Source organism: Egretta garzetta, unplaced genomic scaffold (genome assembly GCF_000687185.1).
Source record: "Egretta garzetta isolate BGI_Z169 unplaced genomic scaffold, ASM68718v1 scaffold11, whole genome shotgun sequence".
Taxonomy (NCBI): domain Eukaryota; kingdom Metazoa; phylum Chordata; class Aves; order Pelecaniformes; family Ardeidae; genus Egretta; species Egretta garzetta.
This window is the reverse complement of record NW_009258621.1, coordinates 4,321,218-4,346,903: the sequence shown is the minus strand read 5'-3', so window position 1 is coordinate 4,346,903 and position 25,686 is coordinate 4,321,218.

Below are 25,686 nucleotides of genomic sequence, written 5' to 3'. Positions count from 1 at the left end.
GCTGTGATGAATGGATAATGGCTCTTTAGATAGAACAGTCACAAAAGAAGATGAGTCATGTTGCCCTTTTTATGAAAAAAGCAGTTCAAATGCATGGAGTTTTGCTGTAGAAAGGACAACAGGAAGATTAAGGGCTTATGATTCAGGGACACAAGTGAGGGTAAGTTTGTTACAAAGCATCCAATCAGGATTAAGAAATAGACAAAGTCATAAGAAACTCAAGAGAATCTCCAAACAACAGTATCCTGTCTCTTATATGAGCACTCCAACCTCTCTGACATCTGGAAGTTTAACACAATGGGACATACGCAATCCAGGAAGTTTTGGGCAACTTCTGAACACATATTCTGGACAGGCCTATCAGGTAAGATCCCTTCATGGATCTGCAACTCATGGGCAGATGACAGCTGGTTGGAGATGTGATAATCAGTGGTAACTTTGGCTGTACCAACCATGAAACAGTGAATTTCTAAATCCCAACTGCAGTGAGGAAGGCAAGTAGGACAGCATACAGACTCTGGTGTCACGGATGGAGGGAGAGGGAGGCAAAAATAATGTGGTTTATTGGTGTAAAACAGTGAGTTAACAAAGGTCAGTGGTAACTGCGACAATAGTTTATGAGATTCGATGGCAAGGTACACTTTGTTATTTACTGCACAGAGGACAGGGTCAGACAAGACTGTCAGGGAGACCCTCCCGTTGAGTCATGATGTTCAGAAAAGATCCCCTTGCTTTCTAAACTCCCTCAGAGAGGAGTCTAGGTGCGGCTGGATCCAATCCTAGTCCCAGACTCGGTCAACGGTTTATGTCTAAAGGATTATATATGCGCAATTAATCCTTTATGTCACTTAGCTAAGATTTCCAAGTTAGCATGCTGTTAGTCACTTACCGAGAATCTGTCGTGGTAAGGAATCTCTCAACCTCGAGGAGTAAACTTGAGAGGCGTCCCTGCTCAAGGGGAGATCCTGGTGTGCAGCCCGCTGCCGCGCAGGAGAGCTCAAAGGGCTCTTGGGCTGCTCACTATTGATGGGGGTAAGATGATTGGCTCATAGTCATATTTGCATACTGACCACTGTGCTTAGGTGGGCACATTCCACAATAGCCCTTGGCTATTGTATTGTTATCTGTCTCCCCCCACATCCAGTGGGTGCATCCTTCAGGACCAGACACAGACCAAATGCATCTATCACCACGGCCACAGGTGGTTATCACTTGAAAGAGGTCAAAGGAGGGGGAGTCAGAGACGAGGGGGGAGCACACCGCCACACCATGCAGTTTAGCTTGTCTGGTGAGGCTGACATTAAGTGAAATGCAGATATCCATGCTGCAGACACTTCCAGGTAGGGAGCAGATTGAGAACCTTAGTACCTTCCCTCTGACACAGGCTACACTATTAGTCAATGTTAGAGTAAGGTGCATAATTGGACAAATTGGTATCTTCTTCTCTGATTGCAGGAAGTCCCCAAAGGAGAAAACACTTTCTCTAGTATATTTATCACTTGAAATCATTAATTTCAGCAGGTGAATCTGCAAATCACCCACAAAAATCTAATGCAGTGCACATAGTACACAAGGTTCCTTTTTCTTGCTTGTGTCAATACAAATTCTAATTCACATTAATATCTTCAGTCATGAATTTGCATTTTACTTATGGCTGTTCTCTGGTATCAAAGTATTTGCAAAGTGGCGGAATAATCCTCTTCATGTCAAAGCGTCTCATATCATCTGTCTTGGCCTTCCTCCTAGATGCTTGACATTGCAGTAACAAGGTATTCTCATCCATATCTATTTCTGGTAAGCATGCAGTTTTATTTGGCAGTTGGTTTCAAGAAAAAAAAAAAAAAAGTGGGGAGGGAATGGGGAGATTGAGAGTAACCATTAACTGCTGACCACCGTTAACCTGCAAAAAAGCTGCTTCATTCAAGATGTAATTGGGAGTAGTGATAAAGTATAAAATGTAACAGAGTCCTTTGAGATATTATATGGGAGATTTATTTAAAGTGATTTAGCAAGAAAGCCTGACAAATATATATGTTGCTTTACCATTACTTATGCTTTTGTTCTTCATTTGTCCTCTACTACTTCTTATCCTGTGTCGAGATCTTTTTCTAATATTTTGGTACGCACTAAGACCAGGAAGGTTCATAAACATCTAAGACTAACCTCAGCCATGATTTTGCTATCTTCTTTAGAAAAGAAAATCCAGAGAAAGCCTTCAGATGAAGTGATACTAGTCTGGTAAAGTCGCCCCTCAGGAAAACAAGATCAACAATGAGTAAAGGATCTGTAATCATCAACCTAGCCCATCAGAGGTAGCCAGAAAAGCATGGAAGATGGAGATGAAACATCTGAAAAGCTAGCCTCTATCTTTAAGTGGTGGCTGCATTAAAAGCACATCTGTTTGTTAACCCAATGAGAAATCCTATAGCAAGTACACTCAAGTCTTTTGCATTAATCCTTCAAGCCTTAATTTAAACCTGCATCTTCCTGTTCAAACATGTTTTGCTTTTGTACTTTCCTTTGAACTGCAGACCAAAAATACTTCCATATTTCCATCCAATTAATCTTGGTATAGAAAACTCATGTAAGTTTTCTTCTTCAGCCATCGATCTATTGAGCATTGGCCCTGTGTCAGAATACAGATTCTGCTATAAAGTTTCACCAAAGATTGGCAGATCAGGTGTCATTGACTCACACTGACCACTCTTGGCTAGCCAAAGTAATTTCTGTTTAAGTTGTCAAGGGAATAGAAACAGGCAAAGTATGGAGCTTCTGAAAATTGCATTCACATGCATTACTGAAATGTAATCATATCTATTGAATTGTTTGTCCAATAAGTCTGGATCTTTGTAAAATATTTATTTATTTTTCATCTGTGCTCAAGAAGGGGCATTGCCTAAGTGTCAAGTGTTTCTAGGAATAGTAGGCTTTTGCTAGAGACCTCTTTGTAAGATCTACCTTTCTGTAAATGCTTAGTGACATTCTCCCCACTAGAATTTTTGCTACACATTGAAGGAAAGGCACTATGTTGCTGACCTTTCCCTTCCTTTGGCCCTAGGTGACTGAATTCTACAGGCCACCCAGGTTCATGAGACCAAGGGCCTACAGAAACAAAGAGGCAGAAAACCTGGTGGATGCACAAATCCCTACATGTGAACACATTACATGATGCCAGGACTGGATGGGGCCCCCCCCCCCAGCCACAATGAGTCTTCTCACTGGCCTCACCAGCATATTAAAGCATAAATTTGACAGCATTAAGAAACAGTCTGACTTTTTTTGTACCACCATGAGCATGCCTGCAGACCTCCATTTCCACTGCCATTCACAGATGCACTTAAACACTGCAGCAGAAATAGAGCTTATGCATGCATTCTCCATCTCCTGTAAAACACCTCCCTTGCTGCCAGATGTGAGGGAGATGGAAGGCATACTCCAAATATTATTTAAGAAAAGAGTCTTTCCACAAGCTATGATGTAATGTCCTGCCCTCCATCATTCACCATGAGGCAAACCATGAAAAGTAAGAACACATTTGTGCTGCACTGGATGTTTTCCTTTGACACTTTGGTGGTAAAAGAGCATTTTAAAAGGAAGAGTATAAATAATCTGTTTCTGCAGGGAAAGCTTCCCAATGTGATGCAAGTATAATTTTCATAATTTTTCATATATAATTTTTGAAGGAAGCTAAACTGTTTAATAAAAGGAGGTGCAGGGTGAACAGAGCCCAGTTTCAATTCAAGTCTTTATATTTTCTAAAAGAAAGGATTCCTTTTGATTTTTCTTCAAAAAAAACTTTTTACAAAGTCTAAATAATAGTAGCACAGTGCAGAAATAACCTCATTTCTAAGCTTCCTGGAGAATTTGCCTCTTTCAGGGACATAAAAAAATTTAATAGGATTTGGAAAAAAAAAAAATCAACTGTCAGGTTTAATCATCAGTAAGGTTAGTAGGAATTGCTCTTGAGCAACAAAATTCTGTTATATCACACCTCAGCATTTTGATAATAAAATAATTTTGTTTTCTCTTTAGTTATTTGAAACCAGTCTTTCACTAGACATACAACTGATAACATGATTTACTTTAGACTAGTGGGTAGAAAGAATATTTTGATTTGGATTCTCATACATTTAAGTGCCTGCAAGGCAGACAGAAACATCTTCATTATTTCCAACAAAAATGTATCATACAAGGTAATTTAGGCTTCTCTCATTTCTGTTTCAGGATATGCTTAGGCCAGCTTTGAACAAGTTCTAACCATTAAAGTATAGCATTTTCAGAACACTTGAAAATAATCACAAATATTATATTCCTGATTAAAGACCAGGTGAGCTTCTTATCTCACACCAGTTGATGTGAAGCCTAGGACTATAAAATGAAGAAAATTACTGCAGCCATTATTTCACATTTTTTCAGGTTTGCATTGCTCCAGATTCCTTCAATACACCTTATTAATGATTAAATATTTAATAAGCACAACATATTTCATGAACAGCAGAAAGGACATTAAACAGCTTTATTTTCAATGAGCTACCCCTCCCAAATGATAGCTGTAATTCCACTACATTCTGAAACCAGAGCAACTGTTCTGAAATCAGTGGAACCATGCTGTCAGAGAGAAAACTGTATTTCACGGTAGAAAAGTGGGGTTTTTTTCCAGAATACATGAATGCACTTTGAGATCTTGGGAGAAGGGAATAATGAAGTGACTCTCTACTGCTGCCCAGAACAGGTTATTCACAGAGTCTAAACTTACTTGAAACATCTTACTGCAAAGAAGGGGGTTTAGGTCCAAGTGGGCCATGCCAGTTGGCATCTACTACCTTCTTAGAAGAATATCTTGCCTAATACACATATGAAATTACCTGATATTAGAAAGTCAGTAAATAAACAGAATTCTAAACCAATGAAAAGTCTTCCTAACATTCATGAAGCAAATAAGCATGTACCAATTGAAAACACAAACTATTCTCAAGCCAAATTGCAGTGCAACCTGTTGTACTGGGCAACCAACCTGATTTCTCATCCCAGTTCTGTCCTTTACTTACTGTTTTCAGTGAAATTTTTTCATTTCTCTGGCTCAAGTCCTTACAACTATTACCCATTTTTCTTTCTGTATTAGACCTACAGATTAGCTGTTTTGTTTGAGTTATAAAAGTTCATCTGAGACAAAAAATTGAATGCACAAAAGTTGAGCTATCTAAAATTGCTATTTTCTTTGGAGGTCTCAGAGCACGTCTCATGGGTCACCTCTACAGATTTTAAAAATGTATTTTTGTTTTTCAGACTGAAACGTCATGTTGTAGTCTCTTAACATCAAGATAAACAGACCAAGGGGAAAAAAATGAAAAAGTGGTTTTGATAGTTTTCCCTTGAAAGTCAACATCTTCATATATCTGCAACTTTTTAAAAGAGAGTTCAGAATTTATTTTTAAAAGCAGACTTGTAGGCTGAAGTAAGCCCTGATCCTGCACAGATGTATTACATGCTTAGCTCACCATGTTTTGTGACATTTCTTTGAAATCAATAGGAATATGCACAGGGCCAAAGTTGAATTTACAGGCAAGCCTTTGTAAATTTAGATCTCTAAATAAAGGGAATATATTTTCTTTGTGACTTTATTAATCTCTTATCCATTTTCCAGTTTTATTCTTTTCAATAATTCCTAAATAGTCCGTTTCAGACCTGACTGGGTAGATTAGAGTCTTACAGGACATTGTTCATGTAGGGTTGGCAGATTTATTTTCTCAATTAATCAAGACCAAACAAGTATATTTAGTCATTGAAACTTTTTACAAGACTCTATATTTATTACTGAAATCATATCACCAATGCAGTCCCACTAGCCACTGGACAGGAACAAAACAGAAGTAAAATCAATCACAGAGGAGAGATTTAGTGCTTCTATATTCCCGTTGTAGTTCTGTTCCTTATGCTTTGTAGAGTGATGAACTACAACTACAACTATAACTTAGTCAACAACAAATATCAGTGTAGTTGCTGGATAAAATTCTGGAATAGCTTTTTAGCCAGATTCTGTTCCAGACATATGCAAACAGAAGTCTCCCATTGAGGTGCATCATATTCAAAAAGAGAATTAAATTATCTTGTGCTCATGTCATACTAATATTCCTGGTACAAACTACAAATCTATATCCACAAGCTAAATCAGCTTTCCACAGATTTAAAAACATAATATTTTTCATTAAACAATCCCATTCACAGAATTTACTCTATTACTTTGACCCAGGCTGGATGATGAGATTAAAAATGGTGGTAATTTAAATAATTTAAATGTCTCTGACTCTTGAGTTGTCAATATGGCCTTAAAAGATGCAACTTGTTACTTAACTGCTAAAACCAGTCTTTTGGGTTGTATCCATAGAACTTATTCCTCTTGCAATTAAGAAACCCAGAAGATTTCCCTGATCACTGCAGGGGGCTGGACTAGATGACCTCTAGGGGTCCCTTTCAACCCAAACCATTCTATGATTTACTGGGGCACAGACCTGTTTGATGAACTTACCTGATAAGCTCCTTCTCCCCATATCTCTTCTCATCCTTTCTCTGAATAAAACTATGATAGTTTTTCTTCAGGCACCAATCGCATAACTGCTATTTCTCAGGGAGCATCAAGGACAGGCTGCTCCTGAGTGGAAGATGACTCCAGGTAAGACAGTGCTCTACTAATGGAGCCAGGTGGCCAGAATGAGGCACTGACAGCAAGCTCCATTGACAGCCCAAGGCACTGCAAGAGGATGAACTATGGCCAAGTTCCAGCCAAGAACAAAAGGAGACTAGGCTAGAGATAAGGCTGGAGACAAGACTACTACAGACATCTAAATGGTTTATCCAGGAGAGAAGCTATATAGGGCACAGGTCTGAGGTCCATCCAGAGGCAAGGCCAGAAGCCAGAACTCCTATAACAGAGCTTAGGAAAGGAATAGATCCCAGGTCTGGGCTTAAATGGAGCCCTGGGGCAGTAGATGTGGATGGGGGTCCCAGGTGAAGCTGGTCAGGGTCATATAAGGCCAATCAGTGTCCTTACAGTATCATTCTTTTCTGTATTCAATTGCAGAATAATATATGGAGTCAAACAAAGTTCTCACATTAAAAGAATGTAACTGATTAAACTCAAACTCACTGTTCCAGTATTATCTGAAAATGTGAGTATACAACAAACTATGGTGGGCATAAATGATCTCTGGTGATACATTTGCTCCAACTTGTTTATATTCATTTTATATACTTGCATCTTGCAAATATTAGGAGGGTGAAAATTTCTAGGAAAATTTTCAGTAAGCATATTTCATTGTAGTACACAAAAAGCTGAAAAAATGTTTTGTGTAAGATGAAATAGAGCAGGAAAACATTGCTGCTTAAACTGCTAACTAGAGCTATAAACTGCCCCCAAATTTAACTGCTTTCTTTGCAGAAAGGCCTGAGTTAACCAATTAGAGATGTTAGTAAGAATATTTGTTAAATATACTACTAATATTTAACTGATTAATACTCCTAATTCATTTGATCTGCAGGCATACCTGTGACACATACAGAAGTGACAGAAAATGCTTATTTAGTTCTTTATTAATGTAAGGACTTCTTACATTATTGATTAAAAGCCCAGGTCATTTCGTCCAATAAAGTTAATAGAAAACTTACATGAGCGATAGAAAATATTAATCTTCCAAAACTGCAGGCAGAAAACAGGGCTGCAAAGATATTCCTCTTCCCAGATCTTATTCAAGCTCAAAATCTGAAATAATGCTGGTGCTCTTTTTATGCATACCCTAAGAAAGATGTGTAAGAACACTCTCTACTATCTGTGAGTTATATCCTTTTCCAAATGTTCCAGCAATGCTAGTAGTTTGGCAACAGCTCTAGCTATCATACCAAGAACTATATACCTAATCAATACATGGTAGTTGTTGATAGAGCTTCTTATTGGGGATGGAGCAGAAAGACTCACAAAAACTAGGTTGTGATTAGAGATGATTATTAAGTTAATAGGGAAAAAATATTAAAAACTGCTTAGGTTGGGTTTTTCTATTGAGCCAAGTTCCTAAATTTTTACTGAAATGGAGTAGAAGTTTGGTCTATAACTAGGTTATGCTCAGTTGAAAATTGTATTGTTGCTGGTCTAAGTAGAAGTAAAGAAACAATATTAGTTAGCTTCCAAAAATATAAAAGCCCTATGGCATTAACATGAAAGTAGCCAAGGAATACAGCAAATCAAAATTAATCTTTATGCTACTGAAAGCTCAGAAGAGTTCTTTCCAATAGCTGTATTGATTTTTCCATTTTTCTTTAAGGGTGTTGTCAAACTTTTGGAGCCATCATTATAGTATTTAAAAAATGACCAGCCCAGATTTTATGTGAAAAATTTTTCACTGTACTATGCTCAAATCCTTTTACTATTTGCTTGCCAAAGCTTCTGGTAAAATTTCCTTACCTCTTTAAGATATATGGAAATCCTTGTCAACTTTTTGGTCCATCTGCTTAATATGAAGAACAATTTTGCTCATTAAGTTCAAATTTCCTTGGAAGCATGTCTGGTGGCAAAAAAAAACCTCCTACAACAACCCACAACTCCTTTTTTATTTTTCTGATTTTTTGTGGTTGTTATCATACTTCAAAGAGGCTGCAAGCTAGAATAACTCTTATTGCTAGCCTAGCCTTTTTTTCCTCCTATCTGCCTAACCTGTTTACACGCTAGCAGTCCAACTAGCTGTCACTTCAGTTTAACAACAAAGACACCTGAACAAAGTGTATTTTAACTAAGCCATGCTTTCCTTCTTCCTCCAGCTGCTCTTGAGTCCCACAGCACGTTCTTTCACTCGAGTCTTCTGCCTTACAAGTCAGACTTTAATTGGCAAGTTGGAGATTTAGACACAGAACAGAAAAAAATAGCTGTCAAGACAATAACTGGTGGGGTTTTTTTGTTTCATACTGCAGGGTAGAGTCATCCTAATGTATTTAGCATAGTCGTAACAATAAGAAAACCTTAAAGAAATCAAAATAAATAATTTGTGGAAGAAGAAATGGATGACAAAGCAAAGTGTGCTTTGCTTAACAATTGACTTGTGTAGCTTTAGTTCGTAAACACTATCATACAGAGGGGAAGGCACTGAGGCTTTGTTAAGAGGGACCAGCAAAGTCTCCCAGTCATCGTGGGGTAGAGGGGAAATCTCAACTGAAGAAAGTGGCAAAATGCCACAAACTCCTCCCAAAAACTAACAGAGCACCAACATAAATTACCTATATGAGGTCTGATAAGACATTATGGCCTGACCTTGTCTTCTTCATGATCTGGACATGGAAGGAGGCCCTTATGCTGCAGTTCACAGAGTAGACCCATTGGTGTTACTGCCTCTCCTTGTAGCAGCTGCAGCTCTTTGCACTGGCAGCAAACTCCAGCAGGAGACCAGGAAGGAAAGAGCTGTGCTCCCCTCCAGGCATCTCAGCACCTGTAATGAATGGGCTCTCTGGGAAGTAAGGTTGCTTTAAGATGTTCTGGCTGTCAGTGAGATTACTCTTCAGAGATACACTAATTAAGCATTGGAAACATGCATGGAATTAGCCTCTAATCCCCACACAACTGCTTTATTCCTGGGTTGTATGAAACAGGCCAAGAAGGAGACACAGAGGACCTCCCTCCTTTCCATCTACCGTGGAAAGCATAGGCTTGGGTCCTCACTAAATGAAGAGATCCAATGCTCTCTAGACCCATCGCTTTCTAAAAATCTTGTCATATGAAGCAGGAGCTTCATAAAAAAGGATGGCCAGTTTAAGCAATTCTTGGATGGAGCTTGTGAGAAGGAAGAATCTATGAGTATGCACCTTGCAATGCCTAAAACAGTGCTGGGGAGCAACTGCAGACAGTAACATATGGAAGAGTGACTGCTACTCACAATAGACACATCCTGGGATGCTGGTGCCCTTTCAGTCCCAGCTACCCATGAAACCCACAATCTAGTGCCATAGGGGCTTAGGGAATGGAGAACTAGAAAAGACAGGCTTTACTCTCACAGTGCAACTGTAATGCTCTTCCTCCTGGTCTTTGAGCAAGAAATGAGCAGCGTATGGTCTATAGACAAAAGAGGCACAATAGAGATTTATTAGACCATATTGTGCCTCCAACTATATCCAGCTATCCAGCTAATTCTTTTTAGGTGATCTGACACTGACAGAAGACTACACATAGCATGTTGTCTCCTCAGGAAGTTTTAATAATTACCTGAAACAGCCTTTGGAAGAATGTAAAGTTCAGGGTTTAGTTAAGCTACTTCATGGAAAAGTGCGACTGGTCAAAATATTAGTCCAAGTGAAACATCACTACTGACAAGCCACATTGGGCTATTGAGTTCTGAACTGGGCCTTGAAAATCCTAGTTAGAGATTCCTGGGATTCAAATAAAAGCTTAGACGGGAGAATTGAAAGGAGGCAATAAGCTAATCAAATTTATGAATTATTTAAAGGTTGGGAAATGAAACATTAAGTTTATTTCAGGAAAGGAATAATAATAAGATCTTGATAAATTGAAAAAATTAGACTGGCATCAATTATGGAGTTGAATAAAGATATATACAGGCACTTAAATAGAGGCAAATAATGAGATGTGAAGAAAGAGTAGAAAATAGAGGATAACTGTGGAGGAATTGCTAGCAGAGCAAGGACACGTTAATGTAGAAATGATAACTTAGCAGGATCCCAGAAAGTATCGAAAACAGCTAGTTTAGGAGCTAATCAGGGACAAGGACGAACTGTCCTTGTTGACAAGAATAAGTCATGAAACAGGGACCTGCAATCACAAAAGTATGCAGAGAATCCACGAAAACAGGGTATCCAGACGGAGCTTGACCGTTGCGCTATTAACCAATAAGGAGCTTAGCTTTTGCAATATGTATGAGCTAATTAAGACTGTTATAAGTTGTGTAATCACATGATAATAAACGAAGTTTGCTGATCACTCATATTGAGCGACTGCTTCTTCCCTCCGTTTCGGCGAATGGCACGACAAATTGGCGCCCGAACAGGGACCTCGGCGACCCGATAGCGGAGTCCGAGAGCCACGGTCGACGGAGAAGTTGGAGCGGTCCTGTAAGCAGCGCAGGAGGCGGAAGGGATTTTTCCCCGCGCCCGGGAGCACCTACAGAGGCTGTCCCGCCTGCCACGCGCCGCCGAAGTCTGCAAAGGCTGCAACAGCGCGCTGACTAGGGTATGAACAGACAAGCGGCGTATAATTTGCTCAAATACTTCTTAGAGAAGCGGAGCATTAAGGGTATAGATTTAAATAGGGAACTTCCTGACCTGTTAGATTATGGTGTACTTCGGGGGGTCTTTACCGATCCCAATACGGTTTTTGAAGAGGAGGAGTGGCGAAAGCTAGGAGATAAGAGTTGTGTTAAGGTTGTGTTTTGACAATAGAAACCTTGCAACATGTTGTTAGTAATCTTAGTTAGTGCCATTGTAGCAGAGGTAACTGCGGTACCTCAACTGTCTTTTGATCCCAGGGAGAACGTATGGGTAGGGATCATACAAAGTCTATTGTTGTTAATAATATTAGTTATAGTAGGGCTTGTTACGTTTAGTTGTGCAACATCATGTATTAAGCGACTAATAATGCAAGCTACGCACGACGTCTGGGTAGCGCAAAATAAAAACGGGGGAATTGTGGAGGAATTGCTAGCAGAGCAAGGACACGTTAATGTAGAAATGATAACTTAGCAGGATCCCAGAAAGTATCGAAAACAGCTAGTTTAGGAGCTAATCAGGGACAAGGACGAACTGTCCTTGTTGACAAGAATAAGTCATGAAACAGGGACCTGCAATCACAAAAGTATGCAGAGAATCCACGAAAACAGGGTATCCAGACGGAGCTTGACCGTTGCGCTATTAACCAATAAGGAGCTTAGCTTTTGCAATATGTATGAGCTAATTAAGACTGTTATAAGTTGTGTAATCACATGATAATAAACGAAGTTTGCTGATCACTCATATTGAGCGACTGCTTCTTCCCTCCGTTTCGGCGAATGGCACGACAGATAACTATCTCAACTCCAGTATCTTGGATAACAGATTATACTTCAAAACAGGTAACAAGAAAGCAAATGCAGACTTGAATGGCATTATTAGGAGCATTATATGTAAAATGAGCAATTAGTATACTTCCCTTTATTTTACACTAAGGGCCCAGCTTCAACATTTTTGTCACACTTCAAAAAGAGAATGAACAAAGTAGAGAGTTCACAGCCTTGAATGACAGAGAGTGATTAAAAGTTAGGAAAGTGAAGCTGATGATAAAAGAGCATGCTTAGACTCAAGAAAAGATAACTCAGGGAAGACAAAATTGTCAGGAAATAACAATAAGTATGTTATAAAAAGACAGGCATCAATTATTCTGACTTCTCAGTGAGGACAAGAACAAAATAGAATGTGCTTAACTTAAACTGCAACACAAATATTCTGTTTAAATGTTAGGAAAAATAATTGTCAAATGCCAAAAAGTTAACATAGTGCTAGATATTATGGTAAAAAGGGTCATATATCTACCCAGAATCTTAGAAAGAAATCTAAAGATCAAACAAATGCTATGTGAGCATTCTCACATGAGATTGCTAACATGTTCCTTACTATAAGATTCTAAATCCAAGAGGAAGGTATATTTTGTTGCTAAATGGAAGAGTAATTAATCATTTAACAAGCTAACTTCTTAAGTAAAAAGTAAGAACAGAGACATAGTCTCTCAGTAAATATTTATAATTCATTCAGAAACCATTTTAGAATTAGTCTGGATGAATGTTATGTAGATCTTGATTTGATCAACCATACATGACTTTTGTACAGTCTGTTCTAGTTATCTTGGAGAATTAGTAAGGCAAAACTTATAAAGTTCATCAACTTGGTGTAAAAAGTCTAAGTAAACAATTTCCTAACATGTGAGACAAGTCTGACTTAAAGTGTAACTTGCAAATATTTTTCAATTGTTCTGGTAAAAGAAATATGATAAACTGTGGTTTTTTTAAGGGTGACCACAGGATCATTGGTAACTGCACGTAAAATTTCTGTAGGAAATGTACTTAATTGTTTTGACAGAAACTATGACAGCCTTTGCTCCCAATGGACTCTATTATGGAACAGTTTGAACACAAGCAGTCCACAGATTCCTGACCATAATTAACAAATAAGCCTGCATGCTTTCGGGAAAATTTAATACTGACTCTTTTAAACATCAGTTATATCTAGTATCCTAGCTTAAAGGAATTTTGTTAAGCATCCACAAATAATTTTATTTCCATTCTCAATTCTATCTTTAGTGTTGAGGTATTCCAACTTAATTCAGAAACTATATTAAACACAGTTTTGTCAAGTACATGCCTATATCTGAAGCTGCTTCTTCTCAGATGCTTATTAGCACTGCAATGTTGCAACTTTAAATGTTGACCTGTCTGTAGTTTCACTAATGGCATCATGACCATATTATGGCTGCCAGAGTAACTGGATTGCTCTTGCTTACTTGTTTCCTCTGATCCAGGAATTCTGGAATGTACAGTACTCTCTTGTACACATCCATAATGACAGAAGTAATCTGTTGGGACCATCATGATTTTGCAGTGATTTCAGCTAAGAGCTTTTCTTTATAAATTTTTGTGATAAATATTCGACTAATACATGTTTTTAGTTGGTAACAGGTTTTACAAAACAGTGTTAATTGGTTTTGACTAAAACAAACAGCAGTGCTCATATTTTCTGACCTTTAGATAAGTCTGTCTTCATAGCACCTTGCTTGTTTTGCCCACAAAGCCATGCAAATGAGAGTGGTTTAAACTTAAATTCTATTTAGTGTTTGAAATCCTGGTTACAATTCCTGAGTGCATTTGTACAGTAAAAAATGCATGAAACAGCAGGTTGACCAGAGGGTCTATGACAGTAGATGAACCAGACAGGTCTATGAAATTTTTGATCTGACATCACTTTGTAGTATATGTATCCCTATAGTAAGGGACTGTTCCTTAAATTGAAACGGACTAGTAATTTCAGTTTAAGTAGTACTCAGCTGTGCCTCCTAATTTTAAACGAAAGCCCTAACAAATTCACAGAATTGCAGATTTATCCCATCCTGAAATGGAGTTTAGAAGGCCTACACACAAACAGTTCAAATGTCAAAAAAACATATGTGGGGAAAAAAAAATCTTATCCATAAAATCACTCTCAGTAAAAATCACTGCAAGCAGAGATTCCTGACTGCAGAGCCATCTTGCACACACAATTGTCTAAAAATAGTTTTTACTGTAAGACTAAAGAAGAAGAATCTCAGAAATAATTTTAAGTGTAATTTTCAATTAAGCAGATGCAATATGTAGCTTCTGCACCACAAAGTACACATAAAGTTATAAAACCCCAAAAGCTTGTTGACCAGTTATGCACAGGTTCTGCAACAGAGAATGAAGAAGTCTGTGTGGTAAAGTTGTATAATTTCAGTACCTACCAAGCTGTCCATATATTGTACCAAGCTGAGAAATTTATCAGGCACAAAAGCAGAACAGAAAATAAGGACGTATGTCACACATGTCAGCTATCTAATATTGTACTTTATCCTACTAAGTACATATTCTAAAAATAATGACATCCCAGCAATACATTAATCGTTCTCTCAGCACTTTTTCCTAATCTTAAATCTTTGCTCAGTGGAAGTGAAAACACTGCCAATTTTTTTTGTGCAGATTCATAAAGAAAAAGGATTAGAAAAACGTCAGTTAAGAAGGTTATACTGTACTTTATGAGATGCTGTGAAATCAGAAGGACCATCTGCCGTGCTTTGCATAGCTACAAAATGGGTTTGGCCACAATCACCCAGATGACCATTAAAAGTCCAATTATAATCCCAGCCATTATTTAATTTTGTCTCAAAAGTTTGACTTCCACATAATAATATGTCTCTTCACTTTTTTTCACAACTGTGAAAATGTTTCATTGAAATTGAGGTTTAAGCATTCATATTAATAGTAATAATCATAACAAAAATATAGGGAAACATTCAAAAGTGATAGAATGTCACCCTAGGGATTAAAGTTCATTTTACCAATCATTATCTATGCAACTTTAGAGGAGGCGAGTAACTATTTATTATTGAACAGAATATTGACACCATATATTCTATTACTGAGACCGAGGGGATTCTTGCAGTGTTGTGGTTTAACCCCAGCTGGCAACTAAGCACCACGCAGCCGCTTGCTCACTCCCCCCACAATGGAATGGGGGAGAGAGTCAGAAGAGTAAAAGTGAGAAAACTGATGGGTTGAGATAAAGGCAGTTTAACAGGGAAAGCAAAAGCCACGCACGCAAGCAAAGCAAAGCAAGGAATAAATTCACTGCTTCCCATGGGCAGGCAGGGGCTCCATCACATGTAATGGTTACTTGGGAAGACAAATGCTGCCATCACTCCGAACGTCCCCCCTTCCTTCTTCTTCCCCCAGCTTATATACAGAGCATGATTCCATATGGTATGGAATAGCCCTTTGGGTCAGCTGTCCCGGCTGTGCCCCTCTCAGCTTCTTGTGCACCTGGCAGAGCTAAGAGCTGAGAAGTCCTTGGCCAGTCTAAGCACTACCCAGCAACAACTAAAACATCAGTGACTTATCAACATTCTTCTAGTACTAAATCCAAAGCACAGCACTATACCAGCTACTAGGAAGAAAATTAACTCTGTCCCAGCTGAAACCAGGACATGCAGTTAATCAGAAATTGTTGTATTAATGAACGTTTAACAAGGTTTTACTAGTTTTGTTATAAACTACTGCATGGTGAACAGCAGGTAAAATTCACCCAGTCCTTTGAGCTCCACGTAGAAGTCGTATGAAATGCAGAGGCGCCAGCAAAAATACACACTGTGAGGACCAAACAAAGTAAAATACTTAGAACAAGTTAGGCAGCTGAAGCAATGACCTGAATAAAGTTATTAATTATATTCTTTTACTTGCTGATAGAATCAAAGATTTAATCCCTCTTGTGTAAATTTGAATTAGTTTAGTCATCAAATAAGAGTATTTCTCTTTAACATCTCACACTAGCATGTCATAATTTACTACAGAAAATAAAGAACTTCTGATGAACACATCTGTTGGTACCTGCCAGGCTAATTTAGGCAGCATTTCATACCACAGAACTTGCAGATTTAGCCAAGACTGTTGAAATGTAACAGAGAATCTGTGGAGATGACAACTTGCCAAGAGCAAGATTTCTGCTTTGTCTGGAAGCTGACAAATTTCAGAAGCCCCACTTCTGTTGTCACCATGAGATGACATTGTCTCAGGTCAGAGGGGAGGGAGAGGAGTATATGTTTCTGCATGAGCTCAAGTGTGGACATAAATGTGCATATAACACTTGTAGTAAGAATAGTGGCAAAACCAGTACACTGAAAATTATGTGCATGTGTGCATGCAATTGCAGAACCAGGATCTGAGGAAGAACAGCATATTTCATGAATCTGAGTCATTAGAGCAAACATATTTTCCCTTCATAATTCTTCACCTGAACAGTAAGAAAAAATTTTCTTAAGATGTCTGGGAAATAAATATTTGGAAGGTAAAAATGTAAGTTAAACCATTATTAAACAGCAGAGTATGAGAATATCATAATACTAGGATATAATTTTGTAATTTCTTCTTGTTTTCTGATCACCTCAGAAGGGAAGTTGACAGCAGTGAAGCAGGAGAGTGAGAAATCAAGAGAGACATTTGAAATGGCTTAATGTATATTACTGAAGAAAAGGAAATATTCTTGGTAGGGATGTAAAGCAAACACAAGCTAAGAGGCCAATATGAAAGGAAGCACATCAGTCAACTCATTGACAAAAAAATCTGGACATGGAGCTAAGACATTGTCTCTGATCTAGTAGTACTAGTAATTCAGCTGTGTCTTCTGTGATTAGGCATTTACAGGGCTTATGAACAAATTCAAAGTACCTGGCTGAATATTTTATTAGGAAACATCATTCACAAACAATCCTGGTGGACTTTACCCAAAAATCTGACTTTATTCAGATCAGCTAGCAGCTTGTCTCACAAAACAGGCCAATGATGCAACCCACCCGACTCTAAGAACAGATGGCTTTTCTTAGGAAATTTTTATTCTTTCTGTTTCCGTATCACCAAAATTCGATGTACCTTAGGAGTCAATAATGTGCTCCTGAAACACCCTCACATCTTTCTTTAAAGAATTTACTTTAAAAGACCACATTTCTCACAATGCAACAAATAAGTATGAAAAATACTAGCAACTTCTCCTCTAAAAACATTGAGAATTGTTTGCTTCTGGAGCTACCATAGAGGACTTTTTAGTAAGTAATATTTAAAAAAATCCGAAAAATAGTAGATGCTGACAAAACTTGTCCAAGAATTATCCTTTCTGATTTTTGAATGTGCACAAAAGTTCCACAGTGTGATCTTATTTGGAAAGGTTAAAAGAATTTGTAAGGTAGCTTACTGATTCTGTAATTTATGCTTTATATATTATAGTCCTTATATGAACTGTGTATATTGGTTCACCTATATGACCTGTCCATCTTTTTTTTTTGAATGATGCAATGAATCCAGTCAGGCAAAAAAGGTTGAATTAACAGTGAAACTGGAGATGCATGACAGCACATATATTATTCTGATGAAAAAAAAAGGAAAGTTCACTGACAGGGCTTCACAGCTAAATTTGCTTTCCTTGCTTGCCTCTGTTTAGTCCTATCACCACTAACTGACAAGCTGGGAATATGAAAAACAAACAAACAAAAACAAACAGATGAAGAAACAATTTTTTTTTTCAGTCTTATGACTGGTGATGGGTGCCTATTTTTGCTAGAATTAGGTGTTACCTTCATAAAATGCATTCCCTGGGTGAAATAAAGCTGCTGTCAGTGACTACAACTTTTTCATTCTGTCAAACGAGTGAAAAGGGAAGAAGACCTTTGATCGTGCTAGAATCCTATTCCATCCAAGTACTAAATAAAACAATGGCAGACAGACACATTACTGAGAGGATTTTTTATTTTTAAAGTAAAAATGAATAAATTCTGGAGCATTGATTAACATCATACAGCAAACATACAAAGTCAGCCACTTTCATCTTATGATCCACATCTTTCCTCAGTGTGGAACTGACCTTTCAAAAATGCTGTCTTTTATTCGGGATTTCAGAGACCACACAAATTGGCAGCCGCAATAACAGCTATTTTGATTCATGGCAGAAATCACTATTATGTCTGCTTGAGACACAATTGTTGCAAGCACCGTTAAAGCTAAGAAAGCTGAAAAAACTACAAAAGTCATTGCTGGCAGCTGGGCATGCTGTCCTGGTGGCTGCTGCGTCAGGTGGAGTGCTGCTGTCCCCAGGCCACCTCCTCAGCCATCTCTGTGCTCTGGGTGAAGCCACTATCTCAGATGGCCAGAGCCTGCAGTGCAGTCACTGACTTACCTGCTCCTGTTGAAACACTGTGAGTTAGCATAAATGTTGTCAATAGCAGCCTTTTGGTTGGCTTTTGTTAAAACCGGGGCTATTTCTGTAGAGCAGAGCTACAGAGGGACTATAACACGTGTAAGTCTGCCAGCAGACCAGGGATGTGGGCTGGGCAGAGGATGGGCAGCCTGAGGGACATAATCCCTTAGCCTGGCTCAGCTGCAACCATACATTTGACCACATCCTCTCCCAAGGCTGTGAATATTTCAGCCCCATAAATCTTGCTTTTATAAAAGCCAACATAGATGGGGTGGCTGACGAACTAGGAGCTTAAAAACAATATTTAAATAGAAATAAGTACCTAAAACCTCAAATTACTATTAAATGCATATATACATTCTCTTCATTTTCTGCTGATTTTTGCATTTCTTTCTCTCCCCACCCCCACCCCCATCCCTTTTATCTCTTCCTCTTTTGTTTTTGGCCAACAGCAGAAAAGTGAAAAAAGCTTCATCATCCCTGAGATGGGGCACCAGTTAGAAGTATTTTTCCACCTCAGTGTCACTTTCTCAAAAAGCAAATAAAAGATATTTCCCTTCTAATGGAGCCCATCAAACCTAAGATCAGGTAGAGTGAGAGAGACGTAGATTTGGACTACTTAAGGCTAATGGGGATATAAAACTAGAGTTTCCTTTGCCTGAGTGATCGGGCTCTAAAAATACACAGGTATTTTTCAAGAGAGTTGAGAAGGGCAACCACAGAACTGCAGCTGTTACAATCTGCCAGTTCAAATCTCATGCACACTCAGATTTGTGAAAGAGGTGGAATTTCGGATCTGTCCCTTCTAGCATGCCTTAGAAATCTCTCCTTTTGGTGTACCATTCTCATGACTCCTATTCATAAGTGTCTCCTCTTTCCACAAGTATGGATTACAGGAAATTGGATGCTGTAATCTTGTGAATTCTGTTGCAGAAGATATGTATGGCTCTATTAAAATAGCCCCTACAGAAATTTTCTGACAGCTATGTAATTACCGAAGTGTGCAAAATCTACAAAACTTAGTACTTTAAAATGAAAATGGAACCATGACCTTGATTAAAGAGTTCTTTCCCTGCCTTAAAATTCCACTGGGAATTTGAGAATTCCATATGAAGGTCATAATTTTGCAACCAGCTTCATAACTTCCTGCGTCTACCTTATAAATTTACCTTATTGCCCTTATGCTTGAAATATAATTCCACAAGAGACCCTACATAAAGCTGGTGCTGAGTAATAAAGGAATTTTTGTTCTGTTTTCCAAGATCTTATTCTTCTTTTTAATCTGTCTTTTATATACTACATAAATTCTGAATACAAACATTAGGAGTTCAAGTTTCTCTTAAATGTGTAGCCGATTAAGAATAAATACATTGCTGTTTTCTTCAGGTTGTTCTGAATGAATCCAAATGAGCTATCAGCTAAATCTGATGAGAAACACAGATGTTCTGAACTTTCAATGAATTTCTCAGGTGGTTGCTGAACTGCAAACAAATTCGTTTGATGCACCATAACCCCAGTGGAATAAAATCTTCCCTGATAAATATATTATTTAAAGTCAAAACATAACTTTCTAATTTCAGCTGAGGACACTATAAAATGTCTATGACAATGAGCTGAAAATTAATAAAATATCTGTTGCAGAGATTCACTTCTGTTTTCTGAATTTGGACGTTGCTAGGTGATGAAAAATAAGTTGATTGAATCAATAGAAAATGCTTATGGGGAACTATGAAATGGATTGCAGGGTACAATTCTTTGAACATGGATTAGCATATTGTTATGAAAAAGAAGGCATTTTATAGAATTATGGGGCTGAAGATTTGATAAGAAATTACTAGCAGAAGACATGAGCATGAAAATTATTCTGGAGGCACTTAATGGTTAGTAATGAAAAGCAATAAATAACTGAGAATAAGAGAAAAGGAGAATACTGGAGAACATGTAAGAAATCAAACAACCTGGCTGCTTTTTAGATCTAGAAAAACTGTAACTGAAACCTGTTTTGAAGCGATTAAGGTAAAATGCTGTTGGGAATATGTACTTATACAGGTATAGTCAAAGGCAAAAGAACGTTCCCATATTTGTTTAAAAAGCTTAATCAGCTTCCCAAGTTAATTAGAAGATCTTTACAATACTTCACTTCTTGTGAATAAGAATACAGTTGTCAATGTCAGAGACCAATATTACACCAAACCATCATTAACAGGAACAGAGCACCCAGGCACTATAACATGAAGCTCCTACAAGAATCACTATGCTTTGTTTAATTTTATGTATATAAAAATCTAAATAGCTCAGTGCAATGATCAAGCTGTACTTCTATATTCTGAAGGAGTTAGCAGCGTATTTGTTGCCACCTTTCTAAAGCAATACTGCCTTGGATATACCGGCGATTGAGGAATTAAGGAACATCAGGCTACATCGGAGAGTGCTGGAAAAAGTGGAGCACCATAGATGTAGGAATAAGTGAAAATGAAATGCAAAGCCATTTGTAGCCATTTACCTTTAGCCTTGGGCACCATTATAGGGACCTCTTTCGGTGCCAGAGGAAAGCAAGAAAATGCAAGACTGAGAACAATGCACAAAACTGAATTCTACTTTAGCAAAAGCTGCCAGAAAATGCAGCAAGTATATGGAAAACTTCTAACCAGATGCCAGCTATTAAATAACAAGAATTAATGAGACAGACAATACTGAAACCCAGATACTGTGACATGCAGGATGGATAAGCAGAATTGTCATCCTCCATTTACTGGAGCACTGCAGTAGCGGCAAAGACCATGGATAAGGGTTACCTCTAAAGTGTCTAACAACGAGACAGATCTTGTCTATCTCTTCAGCACAGCTCAAGGCTTCTTGGCAGTAGTCTCTTGAAGGAAAATCTGGCCCAACTGCTCATTCTGTGTCTTTGCCCTTATAAGCTCTAGTTGGACTCCTGACTTTCTTTGGGTTTTCTTTATGCCACAGCTTAACTTCAGAACAGCACTGGACACCTCCCAGGAATATGCTTTTTCCTTTGATAGCTCTTTCAGCCTTTGGCAGGTTTTTGGGCATCCCACTGGCTACTAGTAAGATCAGACTGAAACAGCTCCCGCATTTCAGACATCCATTTTTGGTTGGTGGTTTTTTTTTTTTTTTTGCCTAGTTTCTTTCAGATTATTTGTGTGCACTGTCAAAGTAGTTTATGCCAATAGACTTAAAAAACTTGCCCATGCAGTCATGGACTAAGTATTTGTTAACCCCAGGGAAATTTCATGCCAAAACTTAAGTGCAGTTCCACTCCACTGGCATTAGCAACATTGAGAATTTAGCACAGTTAGTCTCTTTTTGAGAGTATGGGCCACAGCACAAAGCAAACAGGAAGCTATGTGAACGCAGTTTGCATGCTAACAAATCCAGACAAGCAGTCCCAGGGCTGAGATGTTATATTCTGCCTCTCTGCAGGATTTACTAGCCTGGGGCAAGCCTGGTACTAAACTGCATCTACCTGGCTTCCAAAGAGCTTGTAAGGAAAGGCCTGCTGCTTTCTGAAAAAATACCAGCTTTCTGAAAAGCACCAGGCAAATACCCTGTTGAATAAAGTCTATGTTATAAGAGATGCCTAGGTTAGCTCAGAGTTCCTAACATCGATCTTGCTTCTGGACATCTGGCAATGACGGGGATTTCTTTGAAAAATTATTACAGTCTGAACCCGGCTTAGGGCAGGTGGCTAAATCAGCTTTCCCACAGTGACTAAAACCTGCTGTGGAAAGAAATAGCAAAGATGAGAAGGGAAGGATTGCCCAGTCCTCAGAGCCTACAGAGTTTCCTAGTTGGATGAAGATAACAAGTAATTTGTAGTAAGCCAGGACCACAAAGCAGAACAGATCTGGTGTCCAATAAGCCAATTTGTCTACAGGCAGCTTTGCCACTTTTAAGATTTTTATATGAAAGCAAAAAGGGATCATATTTGTATACAGTATTTGTATATAATGAATGTTTATATACACTGGTATTCCTGGCCAGCTGATTCACACCATTAAAAAGGGCTAGAAATCTGCCGATAAAGGAATCCCACTTTCCAACGAAAACCTGATGATATTATCTCTGGGCCATTCTTTCCTGACATAATCCTCCCACTATAACCATTGAAAGGACTCTCACAGACATAGGCTCAGGAAAAAAGTCTACAATTAAAGAGTCTCACTGGAAGAGCAAGGGCCTTGGCATTAGCAGTGGTCCCCTGTCTCTGGAAGGTAGAAACCATATCAGATTATTAACATCTCATGTGAACAAGAAGACCAAATTTTGGACCATTTTAGGTACTGTGAATCACGTTTTAATATCTACTTCAAAGAATAACCAGCTTACATCAGTCTAACCTTATGAAGATCTTGGTTTTTTAATATAATTTCAGTCCAAAGGAAAGATTTAAACTTAAGTTTAGAAATATGCAGTATCACAAAGTCATTGAGCCTGGAAGACACCTCTGGAGATTGTCTAGACCAAACCTCCAGCTCCGAACAGGGTCAGCTACAAGAGGTTGCTCAGGACTGCATGCAGTTGTGTTTTAAATATCTCCACAGATGGAGATTCTACAACCTCTCTGGGCAACCTTTTTCAGCTGGAGTCTCATGGTAAATTCTTTTTTTTTCCTTAGTCTTGAACAGTATTAAAACTGTGTTTTCATTTATGCCTGTTGCTTCTTGTCCTTTCACTGGACACCACTGAGAAGAGTCTGACTCCATCTTATGCAACCCCCCCCCATCGGGCATTTATACACACTGGTAAGATTCCCCCCCGACCTTTCTCTTCTTCAGGCTGAACTGTTCCAGCTCCCTCAGCCTCTCCTCATATGAGAGATGCTTCAGTCCCTTTTATTGTCTTTGTGGCCCTTTGCTGGACTTGCTCCAGTATGTCCATTTCTCTTTTGTACTGGGGAGCCCAGAACTGGACTCAGTACTCCAGGTGTGTCTCAGTAGTGCTGAGTAGAAGAGAAGGATCATCTCCTTTGACCTGCTGAAAGTTCTCTGCCTAATGCTGTCCAGGAGGCTGTTGGACTTCTTTGCTCCAAGGGAACATTGCTTGCTTGTGGTCAGGTTGTTGTTCCCCAGGACCCCAAAGTCCTTCCCTGCCAAACTGTTTTCCAGCTGGTGAGCTCCCAGCCTGGCCTTGGGCGTGGGGTTATTCCTCCCCAGGTACAGGACTTTGCATTTCCCTTTGTTAAACTTCATGAGGTTCCTGTCAGTCTGTTTCTCCAGCCTGTCAAGGACCCTCTGAATGGCAGCACAACCATGTGGTTTACTCCACTCAGTTTTGCAGCCTCTGGAAACTTGCTGAGGGTGCACTATGTCCCATCATCCAAGTCATTAATGAAGCTATTAGTAGTGGCCCCAGTATCTTTCTTGGGGTACACTGCTAGTGACTGTCCAGCTGAAATCTGTGCCACTGATCAAAGCCGTTTGAACATGGCAGTTCAGCCAGTTTCAATCTGCCTAACTCAATTCACCTCACTTACCTAGCCCATACGTCATCAGCTAGCCTATGAGGATGTTATGGGACACAGCATCAAAAACCTTGCTACAGTCAAGATAAGCAGTATTGAACACTCTCCCTCATCCACTCGTTGTAGAAGACTATCAGGTTGGCCAAGCATGACTGACCTGAAATAGTTGTATTTCAGGAGAGATATCAGAATAACAAATATAATTAGCTTTACTCTCATGGACTTCCATCAGTCTGACTGCTTTATGTTGAAATATGTTTTAACCTCATGGTTATCTTGCTGTATCCAGTACTACTCAGTATAAGGGTAGCAAATTCTGGACAAAGACAGCTTAATAATAACTTCAAAATTGAGCTGAAATTAAGTTCTATGCTCATTTAACATAAAGCTTTAGATTACCATGTTCCAATAAAGTTGCTTTCCTAGCCTCTTCTCTGCTAGATTTTACTTGAACTATGATCACAAAAGTGAATAGTTGTTCACATCAGATACCATGTAACTATAATTAAGGAAAGAGGGTTTATGGTCATATGGCACTTGAAATTGTAGCCACAGAGTCATTTATTCTTAATAATTCATTAGAATTAGGCAAAATTAAATTCCAGATATCACTATAAAACAGTGATATTACAATCCCTTAACAGGTTAGGACTGTCATAGTTTGTGTAATTTTGTTTAGCGGGCTTACTGTTCCATGAAATTCACTGTTTTGAATAAGAAGTTTTGTGTGACATTTTCAGAAGGACCTTGGCTGGCCTTTGGCATTCAGGAAAGCTAGCACCACTTTAACAGCACCATGTCCTTTCTGGGTACTCTTCTGAAGGGTGGTGTAATATCTACTTCTGCCTGCTTTATAGTTCTGTCAAATAATTTCATGTCTTATGAATGGGATAATAAAATCAATTGATAGCAGTAAACCATTTTATTTTCTCTCACACGACTACTTATTTAGTAACAGTTTCAAAAATTTTAAAAAAAAAAAAAAAAAAAAAGCAACTCTTCAACCACCACATATATACAGCTGAGATCACCGTGGTACTCTGAAAACACCTTGATAAAGGACCTGTAGCAGAAAGTTGGCTGAGTCAGAGAGATACTCCAGTCTAACAAATGCGCTCTCAAGCTGTTCAGGTTTGTACTTCTTTGTGTTTGTAAAATACCACTTCAAATATTAGAACCCTGGGTATGGTAAATGTTTTTAAGATCAGTTGAAGACAGTGAGTGCGCTTGTTTTAATAAAGCCACATCCCATCCAAAATATTATCAAGTAACCTAAAATGGCCTTTAACTTATAATCCCATGTTATTGTAGTAGCATAATATTCATGTATTGTGATAGGATATTTGGTAAATGCATTCAAAAAATATATATTCTTTAGCTTTGAACACATAAACCAAATATCATAATGTCATCATAATCACCAAAATGAGCAGTATACAAACACTATGCCACTCAAAATTGCATAAAATAGTTCGGAATCTAGAAGGATTTATTGCCAAGCTTTTTTTTTATTAGAAATATTGAGTTTTTCAATATTGAAACTTAGAAAATAGATATTTTGCATAGGAAGGATAAAATTCAAGCATGTCAGTAATAATAACAAAATTTTCAAAGGTTTAATTTTTTTAGTAAGTAAAGCCTGAAGCTGAATAATATTGGTTTCAAAAGTTTGCAGTAATATTTAAAATGCTACTTTGGAGGAATGTTTTTCAATACGT